At 45.5% G+C, this 16,601-nt stretch overlaps 1 pseudogene; it reads left to right on the top strand.

The window, feature by feature from the left end:
- The first annotated feature begins 10,437 nt into the window (after positions 1-10,437).
- LOC149359649 (4-vinylphenol methyltransferase 2-like) lies at positions 10,438-16,601 on the top strand (annotated as a pseudogene).

The following is a 16,601-nucleotide window of genomic DNA, read 5'->3' as shown; positions in this document are numbered from 1 at the left end:
TGCAGGAAGTGCTATCTCAGCGTCAGTTTATCTCAGGTGAAACGTATGAAACCCAGTGATATGCTGTGCAGGAAAAAACATGCCCCGCCAGTGTAGCCACGAAAGATGCTCATCTGTTTAAATTTCAAGGCAGGCACCGTAGGTACCGTACTGCTCAGTCCAGCACACAGCTTTCGTGCCGGTAAGAAAAGGCCCCCTAGCAAGTTCGCTGTGACCAGCAAAAATAATGATTTAAGAAGCATTTTGCGCACACTAAGGCGTTGTACTAACTGAATAAAGAGGTCTAAAATGATGAACACTCACTTCTACTCAAAGCAAAAAACTGAAAGAGAAAGGGCATTAAGGGGAAGAAGTTCGGTGCAGCGCTCTACTGCGTCTCTGAGCACACTGTAAGCGTGTATTGCTCTCAGGGGAAAACCATGACTTATTGATGCCATTATTGCCGCAGCATTTTTTTAGCCTGGTTAAGCAGGACGTGAACCAGATTCAGTGAAGCAAATTACTGAGCTGTAAACATTCGCAATTTGTTACACCTCTGCTCATTCATCCGGCTTTCAGTTCGTGGCCGTTAGTACTTGGATAAACGGATTTAGTGTTACTCCCGGAGGGCTCTGTAATTTTTCAGACGGTACATAAAACAAAAATGGTCGCTAAAGTCTATGGTTGTAATCAGCTAGACGACACTGGCCATTTACAAAACAGTGTACTGTGAGAAACGAAATCCACTGCAGTTGATTGCAGGCTTTTCGTCATCATTACGAGGAAAACGAGACGATAACCCGATACCAGCTGGAAATACGTTTACCCGGCGGCGTTTCAAATGTTCTTTAGTTAGAGACAAGTTGCCTGCAACCCACTCATGATAAAAAAAAACAACCATGAAAAGCATGAAAAGTATGCGTTGCAATTCCCCGGCAATTTGTTCTAAGGTGTTATTATGCATAGATGCTAAGAAACAGGAACACTTCCATTATAGCTGTAAGCCCACTAACACTGATGCTCTGAAGCCAGTATTGTAACATCCTCCAAGCTTGTACAGGTTTCGGAGAGAAAGACGGGAAATGCGGTGTCATACTCACAGACGTCGTATACTTTGCAAAGAAAGGATCGGTAGCAGAAAATACGGTTAGCTTAGAACTACACAGACCGTGAACATGCTCCCACGGTTAGTGAAAGCTACCAATTACTCTACTTAACTCTTTGAAACATTGCGGAGAATGGTTTAGGTGATATCACGAATGTAAATACTCAAAAACTGCCGTGATTGCGCAGTTTAAGAGAGCTGCTTGCCGGTGACTGACCTTTATTAATTTTTTTCTCTAGCCTAGAGTTCCATAGGCAAAAGTAAGACGCTCGCAGATTAGTCACGGTCTGCCTCTGTAATCTCGCAAAGCGAAGCACTCGCTGACTACGACGAGGCCCAGTGCAACAGAACAAAGAAAAAAAAATGAATGGTCGTGAAAAGTTTTCACAGCTGGAAAATAGGTTTCGTCGAGTCAACCAACTATCGAAGTGAACTACTGACGGCTCTGTGGGCGCAGCGGGTCTCGAAATATCACCGATGACGGTTTTGGATGCCGTGCATGATGTAGGGTAAAGTACAGGTGAATATTTAGCTGGACGTCATCTTGAAAGTGTCTTAGCAGCAAATATTAAAGGTTCTGGTTCAAAGAAGGCAGATAATTTACTTTTAAATACCGTACATATTATATTTCTCTATCTATCCAACCTCACCATTAAAGCTCAAGCCTGCCGCGCGGGCTCAGTGGCTATGGCGCTCGGATGCTGACTCGAAAGACGTGGGTTGTATCCCGGCCCCGGCGGTCAAATTTCGATGGAGGCAAAATTCTAGAGGCCCGTGTACTGCGCGATGTCAGTGCACGTTAAAGAGCCCCAGGTGGTCGAAATTTCCGGCGCCCTTCACTACGGCGCCCCTCATAGCCTGAGTCGCTTTTGGGGCGTTAAACCCCTATGTAACCACAACCTATTAAGGCTCAACAAACTGCTAAGAGCAAATAGGAGAAAATAGGGCACCTCACCCTCAGGGTGCACCGTTCAAAAAACCAAAATCGATTGCACTTAGTTCAGTGCATACTGCTGGCATATAGTTTGTTTCGGTCTATAAATGAAGTCATGTTCCAGAGGTAAAAAGTCAAGTAAACGGGCTACGAATTTGTTAAATTATTCGCCAAAGGCGGCAAATCTGGCCTGACGCGGCGGCTGCTAAGCGCTTACGCTTCTACACTCTCAATGCTGCATGGCCTCAGCACGAACCACGTCCTAGATGGCAGTTCACGTTTCGCCCCCTTCGGCCAAAAACCTGCTGTCTGTGTGTGTGTTTGTATGTGTGAATAAGGGCTCCGGTGGGTGTAACGGCTGTCGCCGTAAAAGGATACAGACTAACAGAAAGAAACTGTGGACAAGGAAACATGCCTTTATTTATAGACAGTGACTAACTAGGCCTACTCTCTGACTCCAGAGGGGGAATTTCTAGCCAGCCTTTGTTCCCTTCATTTTTGTCCGTCCATATCTTTTCATACCTTTGGAAGATGCCTCAATTTATAGCGCACTAAGGATGAGGGAGGATCACTCTCGCGCAGAGCCGCCAAAGATGCTCAGAATGCCAAAAGAGGGGGTACAGCTATATTGAATCATGATCAGGAAAGGACAACGCGAAAACGAAGAGGCGCAGTGGAAGCATTTACAGCCGAGCGTGTTCACGCATGCGTAGCAATCCCTATGTAACAGTGACTCGCGCTCTGTCCTTCGAGGCAGTGGTTCGAAACAGCAGGACTAAGCAAACTCCGGTAAAATAACGCCAGTTAGGTTGGCGTCACTGCAATGGCACGTAACACGTGCTCTTTCCTCCTCCGAGGCACTTTGTTGCAGAGCGGTAGCGTTGTCCGCGGATAATCCTGGGCGTTGTTTATGTGACGCGTCGGGCGCTTCCAGGACTCCCTGCCGCGTGCCCCTGCTTAACGCAGGGCCAAAGGGCCACACACGTTCGACACGTGTGTGGCCCGCTTATAAGGTGGAGAAGGAGAGGGCAAAAAACCAGGGCTCGTTAATTCTGTCGCCTAGGAAAGTGAGGACCAGCACGCCTGTGCGTTTAATTGCACTGCTGCTTTTCCTACCCCCCTCCCTTTTGGGTTATGCTGCGCTCAAGGAGCTCAAGACACCGTCGCGTTTGTGGCTTAATGGCCCGTGTCAAAAAGATGCGAACGACCCGAAGCCTTCCCGCCAACCTTTGCTACTGCAAAGTGTAGTAGTGTGCGCTCGCGCGTGCTGCAGGACGTCCCGGGTTGCTTAAGGCGTGTTCTACGATCATGAGGTTGATAATGTTTGCTCACTTCGCCCTACCAGTGAAGCGGCCGACCTCTGCCCACATGAAGCGGGAGATATGAGTATGAACGAAGCAGCAGCAACAATCTTCAGGTGCAGAAAAAAAAATCGGAGTACTGTGGGGACGTTTTTGGAACTCAACAGAAACTAATGTTGATCTTTTCGTTGGAGCCAAATTGTAAAAGCCGCTCTTGTTCTGTGCGGTATCAGGGCACGACAGAAAAACTTCAGGCGGTTGATAGCTACGGCGTCCCCCAGGTCAAGGATTCTTGGACAGCAATTTTAAGTGTGAGGTAGCTATGGCATATTTTAAAGTGCTTTTAGTGAAATATTGAAGGTTATGGTTGATTGTTGCGATGATGCTACAGGAAAATATTTGGTTTAAAGTTCGTCCATCGCTCGCATCGAGCACTTAAGGATTGCATAAAAACCAATAGGGAACGCTTTTGACGATAGCAAGAACGTTAATAGGAAAAACTGCAAGTCTGCCGAGGAGAAATTTGCGGTTAAATTGATTGTTATAGTGAAGTTTTAAGATAGATGAAAAAATGGCGTTCATAAACTATTTTCTGTAATAAAACGGGCTTGTCCTGAATTTCTGGGTACGCAAAGTTGGCGCGTAACTTTGTGCCTGAAACACACACGCACACACACATAATAATTTATGAACACAAGCGTACATCGTGCGTACATGCAAAAACAATGCGACTGAAAAAAATTACAAGCGTATGGGTGCAATCCTGCTGACGAGACACGATACGTCCGGACACCCTTCCTTCCCCCATTCTATGTTTTCTTGCGGTCATTTCGCTGCACCTGTGAAATAAAAAAGAAAATTTTAACTGTGCCACATGTCAAACGGCCAGAGAAACGCAGTGTTCTCAGATGACACTGATTAAGCTACTCTGTTATCAGTTTCACGCTCAGGTTGCTGAGCTGTACGAAATGGATGGTGCAAACTAAGGAAAAAAAAAACTTTCAACAGGATTGAATTTTTTCCTGGTGTCGGTTTTTATCACCATGACAAAGAGCAAGGGATACAAGCCTACTGCTGCTGCGAGAGAGTGATGCGCGTAAAAACAAATCATCCTTTTGTGGACGTTTACAGATGAACGAATTGCTCACAGAGTGCACGCCCCAAGAAAGGCTACATTTGAACAGCTCGCTAATTTTTAATGAAACTGCGTGCATGGAAATATATACAATAATATGTCTCGGGAAATATGTCCCGGGAAGCCACACCGTTAGTAAACAGGAACGGGGAGAAGAAAACGTTGGTCCTGAACTGCTTGCACCAAGCTGGCCTTGTTCTAAATTCTTAAAAATGCAGTTTTGGCACGCGTGAAGCACTGGTGCGGTCACCTCGTCGACCGAGAAGGCGTCCGGCCTGATCCTCGGAACACTAAGGCCGTTGCAGTGATCCCAAAACCACGGAATGTCAAGGAGCTTCGCCGTGTCTTGGGACTGAGCTCGTATTTCCGTCGCTTTGTCCCTCGTTTTGCTGACGTCGCCCACCCGCTCACGTGACTACTCCAGAAAGGGGAGGCTGCCTACGAGTCCACATCAGAGTGATGCTCGTTATTCCGCAAACTCAAATTCCTGCTAACGTCGCATCCTATTCTCCGGCACTTCAATCCGCCAGCTCCGACGGAGGTCAATAATGACGCAAGTGGTGTTGGCATCGGTGCGGTGCTGGTCCAGCGATCTGGTGAGCGAGAACATGTCATTGCTTACGCCAGTCGGTATCTAAGCAAGGCTGAACAAAACTACACCATTACCGAGCAAAAATGTCGTGTGGATATTTTTGCCATGCAGAGGCTTCGCTGTTACCTGTGCGGATGGCCATTCAAAGTTTTAACCAGCCATGCCCCATGTTGGCTGCTCAATCTTCGTGATCCATAAAGTCGTCTTGCTCGCTGGGCCCACCGCCTGCAGCAATACGACTGCACCATCTAGGATAAGTCTGGTCGACGATAAGCCGACGCCGACTGCCTACACAGTTACAACTCGACGATAAGCCGACGCCGACTGCCTATCCCAGTTACAACTTGCTACGACATAATGTGATGCTGATGATTTCGACCATTACATGCGCTTCCATGTTCTCGTCTTCGTCCCAGCTCCCGGAGTCGTCGTCATCACTTCTGTAACAATACAAGAAGTAACAATACATTACTTACGAGGGACCATGCGCCAAATTTGGTAACTCTGCCCTTATTATGTTGCACCTAGAAAAAAGATGAAACTGACTTTGGTTACTTAGCCCAACTCCTGTAATTCAATCAATGGTTAATCTCGGCTTTTTTTTTGTATTCTGCGGTATTTGAAATGTTCAGAGCACAGGGCTGTTCAGCTGTTTTTCAACTCAACTTTTCTGCGAAAACAAGATTACATGTATGCCCATAATACTTTCCCTGGTTTAACTACCTATTCAAAGTATGAATTCGTGACTTTGCACGGGGGTAAATATCAGAAGATGACGCTGATTGTCCCATTCGACATAAAATTTGACAGCAGTAGGGGACGACTGAAGGCACTTTTCCTGCTTGATATGCAAGAAACAGTACTCTCAAGACCTAAAAATCCCAGAAATACAAGAAATATGCATACTTGATGCAAATATTTTAAAAGACGATATTTTGAGTTGAAGCTGGACATTGCTTGCGTGCGAGCCACAAACATTGTCTAGCTTTTTTAGCTCTTAATTTAAGCCCTTTGGGAAAGGTCTTTTCCCGAAGAAAAAGGGCAGCCGCTTTTCAACCCTTCGCGCATTGCACAAAACAGTACTTTGTGACGCAAATGCTTGCAACGGCGCCGGTGTCTGCAAGCGCAAACGACCATAGCAGTGCTTCCTCGCAGAGTGCTAACAATAAGTTCTTATTTTGTTGTAATGCTCTGATTCGTTCTCGGAATTGGTTCTCCATGGTAGAAATTCCACGGCGTAGTTGGGCAGTGCTCACTGTGGTTCAAAAGGGTTGTTTTCAATTCAGTGCCAGTAAGGTCCGCATCCATCGTGGGTAGTGTTAGGTGGTCCGACAGTGAGGCGGGGTCACACGCTCGTGAGGCTGTGGCATGATGTTGGTGGTGTGCAAAAAACATGCTTGAGTGGTTAACTTGTCGCGAAACACAAATACGAAGGAAGACTAGACACAACAAGAGCCGACTCGCAGCTGAACATTTACCCAGGCGCCGCAAAAAAACAAACAATAAAAATGAGATACGCAGGATTAAAACACCTGTCAAATGATATGCTGACAAAGATACGAGAATTTCTACTCATGCAGCACAATGAAAGGCTTACTAACTCACTGCTCTCCCAATTTCGCGATGCACTTGCCAAGTTACTGTACATTTTATTGCTGCTGCCTTAGAGAAGCGGAACGTTTTCCACTTGCCAGACGTCTCGAGAGTCTTTTTTCCTCGGTGATAAAATTCCCAGGGAGAAAAGACGCTTCCAGCGGCACAGAATACGGAAGACATATCCAAGGACAGTGACGAACCAGCGAGGTGGCGTGTTGTTTGTAATAACGCCAACTGTAGTTTTGGTTTGGTTTGGTTTGGTTTATGGGGTTTTACGTCCCAAAGCGACTCAGGCTATGAGGGACGCCTTAGTGGAGGGCTCCGGAAATTTCGACCACCTGGGGTTCTTTAACGTGCACTGACATCGCACAGTACACGGGCCTCTAGAATTTCTCCTCCAAAGAAATTCTAGCCGCCGCGGCCGGGATCGAACCCGCGTCTTTCGGGTCAGCAGCCGAGCACCATAACCGCTGAGCCACCGCGGCGGCTCAGTTTTCGTTTTTCTATCCAAAAATGGCCTCGTTACTTCTAAAACCTCATGTTTCATTAAGCTACTCCATGTCTTACGCGCTCTTTCAAATTCTCTTTGCAGCTTTTTTTGCCGGAGCTGAAGCGGCACACGTCCCTTACCGACGCTTGGTTAAACATCATTATGTCGCTTTGTGGAACACTGAACAAAAAATGTTTTCCTAGTACGTTTTTTATAAGCCCAGCAATGAAAAGCGCAAAAGTTCGAAAAAAAAAAAGCTTTATGGAGAAAATCAGCAAATTTTGCGTCGTGCACCCATGAAAACGACGCTATAATCAGCGCGCAATTTCTTTCACGCTAGCGGGCACTTACCTGAAGTTGTCACCTCTACATTTTCAGAACGGCAACGAAAACACAGTCTAGCATTCAGGACGTTATAACAGTGCTTCGAGTCGTAACCTTTGCACCGTTGCTAATTTTTGTCTGCAATGGTTAGCAGACGAGACAAAAAGATATACGTACGAGTTGGTTGTTCTCCTTTTATGCATAGACTTAGAGAACGAGCGTCACCATAAACTAAGTAATGTGTTTGATGTGTGTAAGCTACTGAAGCCGTTATTTTTAAGCAGCGGTAAACCCGAAAATCAACTTTGCAGTTTTAAACATAATGTATTTAGAGATTAGTAAATTTGTGGAAGTAAGGTGGCTGCAGCTGCCGCAGGACAGAGTTAATTGAACGCCATTTGAAGAGGCCTTTGTCCTGCGAGCTGACCTAGTACTGCTGAAGAGAATTAGTAAATAAAAGTAGATATGTAATATCGTCATATGTCAAAGGAGGCCTCTTTCGTCTTTTTATCTTCCCTCCATTCGCCTGGAGTGGTGAGGTTACGCTGTAAGAAAAGGCACTACCTTTAGGTTATCTAGAAAGATGACAGGGGCGGATATATGAGGGAATGGGGGAGGGGAGGGTCACTAGGCGAGACATTTTACATAGGAAAGCTATGAAGAATCCCATTTTTTGCGACGGAAAAATCGAAGCAACACAATGTTTACTTTGCACTGCACCACCCCTCTTCCCCTGCCAATCGCCCCCTTCAACAATGGCCCGCAAATCCACCCATGAAAGATGGCGCTACATAATCACCCCTTATTTATTTATTTATCTATTTAGAACATACTGCAGGCCTACAGTAGGCCCAAGCAGGAGGGGCGAATACATAATATATGCAAAAAAGAACAGGTTTAGCAAAATTGAAAAATGTTAAATACAAGTTGTAACACAAAATACAGCAACAAATACAAGGCTCAGATGCAAAATACAAAAAAGTAAACGTAGAAATAAATGGCTCTCAAATTAAATGCTGTGAAGAAAACATTGAGTCAAAAGAATCAGCTCTGGTTAAGAGATCTGGCGGACACCTGTTCCACTCCTCAATGGTGCGTGGAAAAAATGAGTATTTAAAGGCGTTAATCATAGCACTGTAAGGGGTTAATGATTGTGGATGATGATTTCGTGTTTGGCGCGTAGTGTTAGGTTTAAGGAAGGGGTCTGCATTCATAGACAGTTTATGGTTTTTTAGTAAGAAAAGTAGTTTCAGTCTTTGAATTTTCCGGCGCAGCTGTAATGTTTCAATACTGTGAGTTCGCATGAGGGTCGTTGGTGAGTCAGTTACACGATACTTTGAAAAAATAAAACGGACGGCTTTGCGTTCAATCATTTCAAGGGCCTCGATGTTACGTTTAGTGTAGGGATCCCAGACGGTGCACGCATATTCTAGTGATGGTCTTATTATTGAAAAGTAGGTTTTTTTAAGTTCAGGCGGGGCAAGTTTTAGTTTATGTCTAAGAAAGCAGAGTTTACGAAAGGCTGAGGAGCATACGTTTGATACATGTTTATTCCAGCTAAGGTTTTTCGTTATTGTAACTCGTAGATACTTGTACTCGCTGACTTCGGTCAGCGAGTACAAGCTCTGCCTCTATTTACACGAACGCTGTGGTAAGAAGTGCTATCGCTCGACAGTTTTTCCAGTGCAGTACTCATGCATGCAGAATGCAAGTTGCGTATTTCATGTTCAAAAGGCGAGATTCAAATGTACTGTCTGTGATGGCGCTCTTCGATGACAAAAAACGCAACCATGAAAGTAAATGCTTAGTTTAAAAAGCTTTGCGCTAAAATTGACACCCAAATTCATTTCTGGAATATGCGAATGTTCCTGAGCATGTATATTAAACGTGAGCAATGAATTCAAAAGCAGCGCCGATTTCTGCTACCTTTGTGCCTGTGAAAACCGGGGCAAGGAATCGTACCAAGCATCTAACACAAGAATACGCCACACAATTTTATTCGTGAATTGTCAATTTCAGCTATTTTTTTTTCTTGCGCTGAAAGACTGCACTCCCTGCCGTTGCCGCTGCCCTGCAGTTGGATCTACGATATCCTAAGAATTGTACAAATGGCCTGATATTATTGCAGGAACTGCCGTTCATAATGCATTCATCGAATGATGTTCAAATTTCCGACCTCCAGAAATGTAAAAGATTTGCTGGAAATTTTCGCATCGCGAAAGCTAACCATAACGGCAAAAGCCGAAAAATCGACACGGCTGTAATTCTAATTTCGCAGATAATGGAACATGTTTGCAATTTGATTCTGATTTAACTTGTGTGGTTAAGTATTAATGAGCAGTTTGATCATTCTTATACTCTGAGAACTATGATAATGCACTCAATATTTTAATGCTGTGCTGACATTATCCTTAACACACCCGTAAGTTTTTTACATTCCCTCAATAAAGACGACTGGAAAAAAGTACTGGAAGTTCGGGGTTTTTATTTCATGTTTTCTTTAGTAAAGGGTGAAGGTATCACGACAGCACAAAGCCACCGAATCTCTTTTTGCAAAGCTACTAGGGGTGAGCCTACAGCTCAGCTGTGCATAATTGTTATCTGCACTGGGTCAGCACTGGTCTCCCGATTTATCACACATCGCGTGATTCCACTTGAGTGGTCTCCAACAATGTGGTTTTGACCGAAGGCATGTTCAGATGATAACTTTGAGCATCGAGGCATTGTTCAAAGCTTCTTATCGCAGCAGGAGTTTCTTACAAAACGCTCAAACGTACTTCCTTCCAGCAGCCACGTCGCTATTGTCGACTAGAACTAAAAAAAAGATAGCATGTTTACGCTACTGTTTCTTAGCGCCTGTTTGACAAAAGGCAATGAGTAGGTAGGAGCATATGTGGACAACACGATAGTCTTCGGTGTTTTGCCGCCCACTTGAGAACGCACGTTTTGACTGTGCTGGCCTGACGTACTCGGCTGAACACATGGCACCCGACATCACCACGCGCCCGGCGGGCGACTCGAAAGCGGAACTAGTGCTGAAAGCGGAACGGACCAGCCTTGACCTGGATCCTGTGGGCTTAGTTTCTTTAAGCAGGAATTTGTATCGGGAGAGTCACAAGGCTTTGGATAGCGTGCAGTTCAGGCGCCCATCTAGCTACCAGGACCAGTACCTGGACGTAGGCTGCGGAGCAGGCAACTTTTCGGCCGAAGAATTGCTGCCCCGTCTGCGCCCATGCAAGCGTGTTGTGGGTGTCGACGTATGCAGCGATATGATCGACTACGCCAGGAAGCACCACCAGCAACCGCAAGTTTTCTTTGAGGTTCTAGACATAGAGAACGGCAATCCCAACGATATGGTTGAGAAGTATGGTCGGTTTGACCGTGTGTACGCGTTCCTGTCGCTCCACTTCACGTCAGACTTGGAGAAGAGCTACCGCAACATTTATCGGCTGCTTAAGGACGGCGGAGAGTGCCTGGTCGCCAGCTTCAACAGAACCGGGATCACGGACACGTGGCACGAGGTTTACAACATGGAAGCATGGACTGATCTCCTTCCCGTGAGTACCGGGTCGCTGTCCTCTAGGCTGACCAATGCGCTTTTGCAAGCTTACTGTGCAAGGCAAATTTGACATAGACAGCCTTGCAAGATGCGCAGATTTATATTAGTGGGTGTGATATAAATGATTCAGGTGAATTGAAGAGAATGATGAATGAGGACAGCAATTGAGGACAGCAGTTTGTCCAAGATTCTCCAGGTCATTGCATCATTTGTTTGAACATTTTCGTACAATTGACTGGGAATACTGCACAAATAAAACTTAACAACTAAATTTCAGCAGACATTTTTCATGACGTTTATTCTTGCATCCAACTATATTGATCTCTTTTTTGCTGCATATAGGTCATGTACTTCGGTCGCAATAAAACGCACCAAAAAATTTTTAAACTGGGCAGAAATGCGAGAGTAAGCTTCATTGCTCTTTGATCTCCGTCTTTCCTTCTAATCTGAGCTATACATGCATTTACCAGTGCTTGCAATATATTGCAGATGGGAGTCAGGCCAACATCTGCAACGTTGTTCAGTTTGCCTTTAATTGCCCAACCTACTGAATGCTGAAAGCATACCCAGGAATATGAAAATCTCCTCCATGTGAAAAATAACAAGTGAAGTCTTCCGAGTAGAAAGTACTATACATGCAGGCATCCATTTTTCAAACTAAAGCAGCAAGCATTTTTAGCAGTTTATCTCCAGAGACTAAAAGAACTTGTCCGGTCAGAACCACGAGCCATATACAACACTTCATACACACAGATTGGGCTCACAGTTTTAAGGAATTGTTGGTTAGCACTTTTGGTTATCCCATTATTTGGTGTCTGCCAGCGTTTGGCGGCGGGTGTACTTAGATCTTTACATACCCGCTGAAACGTTTACATGCTCCTAGGGCTTAATGATCGGGAGTGGATTTTACTGAATGCTAATAACATAGTGAAGAAAATTACTGAAGTTTAAGGAGGTAACGCAGATCTCACTATTCTTCAAAATGATATGGCTTAATATCTCCACGTGTTTCTTCTCAAACTATAAATCAATTACCTTTGAGTCACCTCCCTGCCGCACTCTTAGCAGGCTCAGTATCGTAAACTGTGGACAAAATTTTATGACTAGCTGGCTGCCGTTGTGACAAAAGCCGACTAATTGTGCTTATGTTCAATATGAGAAAGAACACTTCCTCGCTGCTCAAGCAACTCTTCTTGAACGGTACAAATTTGTCCGTTTCTCTGTTCTTCCTGTTGCTTTCACCGCACATTTCTTTGCACGACGAGGGAATTTTCGACGAGAGAATTCGTAAATAACACCTGCATGTTTTTTGTGAGCTTTGCGCAAACCCTTGCAGCATGGAAGACTTTTAGATGAGTGAACTGGGTATTCTAAGGTTCCTTATATATCAGTGATTACAATATCGTGCGGTTGCACAGGAAACAACTGTTAACAAATAAAGCGGCAGCGCCTGCTTTGAATGCAGGACCCGTACGAAGTGCTTCCTCGGCGCTTCCGCTTCAACCAGCCGGTAATTCCACAAGAGGTGGAGGCTGAAGAGAGGAGCGCCATTGCCGCAGCTGGACTCGATTTGGTCGCCTGCAGCACTTACGCAAGCCAATGGACATTCCCTACAGCACTTGCGTGGATGGGTAAGCAGAAGCGTGTATGCCGGCTGGCTAACTGCACTGGCATGGATGAGTTTACTTCAGTGTGTTCGCTCCAGGTCAGAAGAATTCTCAGTGACTCTCTACTTTTGAAAAATGAGGCCCAGATGCTGCCTTAGACTGCACCAGCGAGGTACGGTAGGTGAAAAAAAAACCGTAAGTTTAAATGAACAGTGTACGAGCCCAATAAAATTGCTGTATGCATTGAGAAAATATAGAAGGAAATAGCTCGTTCTAAACACCTGCTGAGCCTTGGCTTGAAAATACGCCTATCTCTTGATTGAGTTTTTTTATGAAGCTAAACCACATGATTAAAGTCGTAGATGAAAAACGGCTCAGCAGTCTTTATGATGCGTTCAAGAATTATTACCGCGTGGCGGAGACGAAAGACGGGCAAATAGGAAGAGAACTGGAGGCATTAAAAGAAAGCTGTTTATTTGTGAAGTTTATGCTGAGAAAAACGACAGGGGTGACAACAGCATCATGCGAACACAATGAACGTCGAAAACAGATCAGCCATCATTTTCGGCCGCGCTCTAAAAGACGCACGCACGCAAGCACGCACGCGCACGCACATGCTCACGGCGCATGCAACGCACGCGTGTACACACACACACACACACACACACACACACACACACACACACACACACACACACACACACACACACACACACACACACACACACACACACACACACACACACACACACACACACACACACACGCACGCACGCACGCACCTAAATCTTTGGGGCTCCGACATTATGCACCCACCAAAGCCGGCATAATGTCGATGTCTTCTGTTCTTCAACACGCCAGCTTTTGTTGTCCTATTTATTGGCTCCTAAAGGCTCTTTTGCGCTTTCTCGCCACCGCCGAGGCACTGCCGGTCTTCTTTAGCCTATCCTTTTCACACCTCGTCCCTCAATAATAACAGGATGTATTCAGGCGAATACACGCTCCCTCGCTGGGTTTCGTCGCGAAATAACAGCTCTTGCCGTAAGATATGTTGTGGATTCCACTGGTGCTTTTACATCATAGCAAAACTTAACCAGCGCTGTACGAAAAAGTTTTGAGTGAATTCTTATCTCATGTGTAGGCGTCTTGAGGACAAAACTCGTGGCCCATGTCTTACATGAGAAGCTTGGATACGTTTCGTCAGAGTGAAATGAATAACATGTTAAGAGCACCTCTTTGTCTGCATTTGAGGGAGAAAGACGAGTCGTCATATAACATTCTGTAGCAATCACATGTAGGCAGAAAATGGTCACAGAGGTTTTGTGCAGCCCGCCCGCTCATCATCGACAGGCACTTGTTAACAGTCTTCGGATATATGAGGCAAGTCTACGAAAAACACCTCAAAAACTAAGTTGCTAAAGTTTATAACGTTAGTCAGTTCCATGTTATACTAGGATAAGCTACCTGGGGCCTTGTACAAACAATTAATTTCAAGCACTTGAATGGGTGCACAATCATGTAAGATTAATCTATTCTGGATACTCTTGCCAACTAGGTGCTAGCAGTCGGAATTGCAAATTGATTCGTCTGATTTTGTATTATGTCGAAAAATGGCTTGACGCCCTTTTCTAAAAATTGTATTTTTGACTTATTGGATGGCTGGCTACCATGCCTATTCATAGCCCGTCACATCGCATCAGTCCCTCAAAGACCGTCTATTCCTCAAAGACTCTCAAAGTCCCTCAAAGACCGCCCACGATGCCGTGGACAACTTCTCCACCCCTACGCTGTTTCTTATGAGCCGTTAAAGACGTATATTAAGGCGAAAGCCTTTAATGGCGCATGCTCGCGGTGTCCGTTCATGCTCGCGGTGTCCGTCCTTGCGCTGGAATCGTGCCAACTGTGGCCTCTCCTCCACGCAGCGGCGCAACCTCCTCCGTAATTTCCTTTCCTCAAATTCATTTTCTTTACTACAGGCCCTCTTTCCATTCCTTCTTTCACTCCCACTTCCTCCCTTCCTCTGCAAACGGATGCCGGGTGTCCACCGAGAGATGCGAGACAGTTACTGCTTAATTTCCTTTCTTCAAATAGAATTTTCATTTTCTTCACTACGGTAGAGTGTACTAGAATTCTAGTACACTCTAACTACGGCCCCTCTTTGTCTTTCTTCTTTCACTCCCACTGCCTCCCCTCCTGTACGGTGCATTTCGGGTGTCCACCGCGACGGTTGCTAGGCAACGGCTTTTGCAGCCGCAACAACAACACAAAAGCGCGATTCAGGCGTCCACTGACGGAGGGAGCCAGTTATGAGCGCCAACGCCAATGTCAACGCCAACGCCAATGAACACAACGAACGCCGAACGGACAACGGCGACGGCGACGCCGCGAAACGGGCGCCAAAGAGCTCGCTGTAAAACACTGCTATCAAAATAGATACCGCAGTCACCAAAGAAAACAAAAACCGCACATGCGGGATGTCCGCCACGCGCCAAGCGGTTCGGGAAAGCGGTGGTGTGTTGACCACAAGGCTTTCACCACGCACATTTTAGAATTTCTTAAGTGTCTTCGGTAATTTTTTTATTGCGTTAGCAATACTACTGTAGGTTTCGCCTCATCGCGTAGCACGGGTCGGTAGGGATGGATGACCTTGAACAGCGTTGCTCCAGCCGCGCTCCGCCAGATGGCAACGGCGTCTGCGCGCCGCTGCGCCGAGCAGTTTGCTCTGTCTATGACAGATGGCGCCACTAGGACGTCCGCCACTTCTGGCCTTCTTAGCCGGCGTTAGCAGTATTGGCGCGCAGTGCATCGATGGCATTCGAATCATATCGGTTACGCAATTAGCCTAATTTCTAGTCAGACCACATAAATAATTAACACTGAGCAGGAAATTGGTCGAATTGGGGAATCGAACCAGGTTCTCCGGATTGCGAAACGAGCACGCTAACCACTCCGCCATGCCAGCTTGATGGTTTGGAATGAAGAAAGACGCGTCTTGTGAAAACGATGTCTTCAACGCGCCGAAGAATCGCCAGAAAAACGCGCGCACCATTGCTAACGAAATTTACCCGGTTTAACCTGAGCTAAACCACTGCCAATTTTAATGGTGAATATTCACGAAAGGTGAAGTTAATGCACAGTGATTGTGATATTGACAATGATCAAGCAATAAAGTGAAACGTACATTCTAGAGGCGCAACAGTTAAGGTAATTTTGCAGCGATAATAACTCCTATGCAAGCTAAGCTTTCGTACTGGCTGGAAATGGCCTATATGGGTAGCCCTTACTTCAGCACACAAGTACTGCAAACAGTATTTTTGATGCATGGGTCGGGTCATACTTGAGTGTGAAAAGAAAGCTAATTAGCGCCTTGAACGAATTGTGCACATAGTGAATAGTTCGAAAGAGCACATTTTGCAAAGCTGTAGCTTCCGCCAGCAAACTGAGGTTTTCTTCTGTATAACTTAGAATTAATAGAGCATTCAATAGTCAGGATGGCGAGAGTGATTTCTGTGAATTAACTGAATCAGTTTGTTAAAGGGCCTGTAATGATTGCGAAAACCAGGCAAAGATGATGGACACACAAAATGCAAATAGAAATGAAGCGTTGTCTGACGCGTTAAGAGCTGTATTCGCATCAAGAAAAACTTTTTCCTGAAGCAAGTTACTGTATCATGTGGCCCTATCGTCCCAGGGTACTAACAATTATTTCATGTGCTGACCTCTTGACTGGATGTTGTTGTTCTCCGCAGAAAACTACGTCAAGTTCTTCAAGTTGGATGCCCGGGTGTCTGATGAAGAAAGAACCGCGTTCCAGGATACCTTCATGTCGTCGCTTCTTAAAAGAGTGACCACAACATCGGAGGGAGTCGGCCTCACTTACGATGTCATCGTCGCTCACTGTCACAAGCCCGAGGCTGGTTCTGGTGCAATCCTGGCTCGGTAACATGATTCGACTAAAAAAAGAGTGGCCGTTAATTAA

The sequence above is a fragment of the Amblyomma mixtum genome, chromosome 2, assembly GCF_055824585.1.
Source record: "Amblyomma mixtum isolate Tamu chromosome 2, ASM5582458v1, whole genome shotgun sequence".
Lineage (NCBI taxonomy): Eukaryota > Metazoa > Arthropoda > Arachnida > Ixodida > Ixodidae > Amblyomma > Amblyomma mixtum.
Note: the sequence above shows the minus strand (reverse complement) of the source record. Positions and strands in the feature narration are given on the sequence as shown.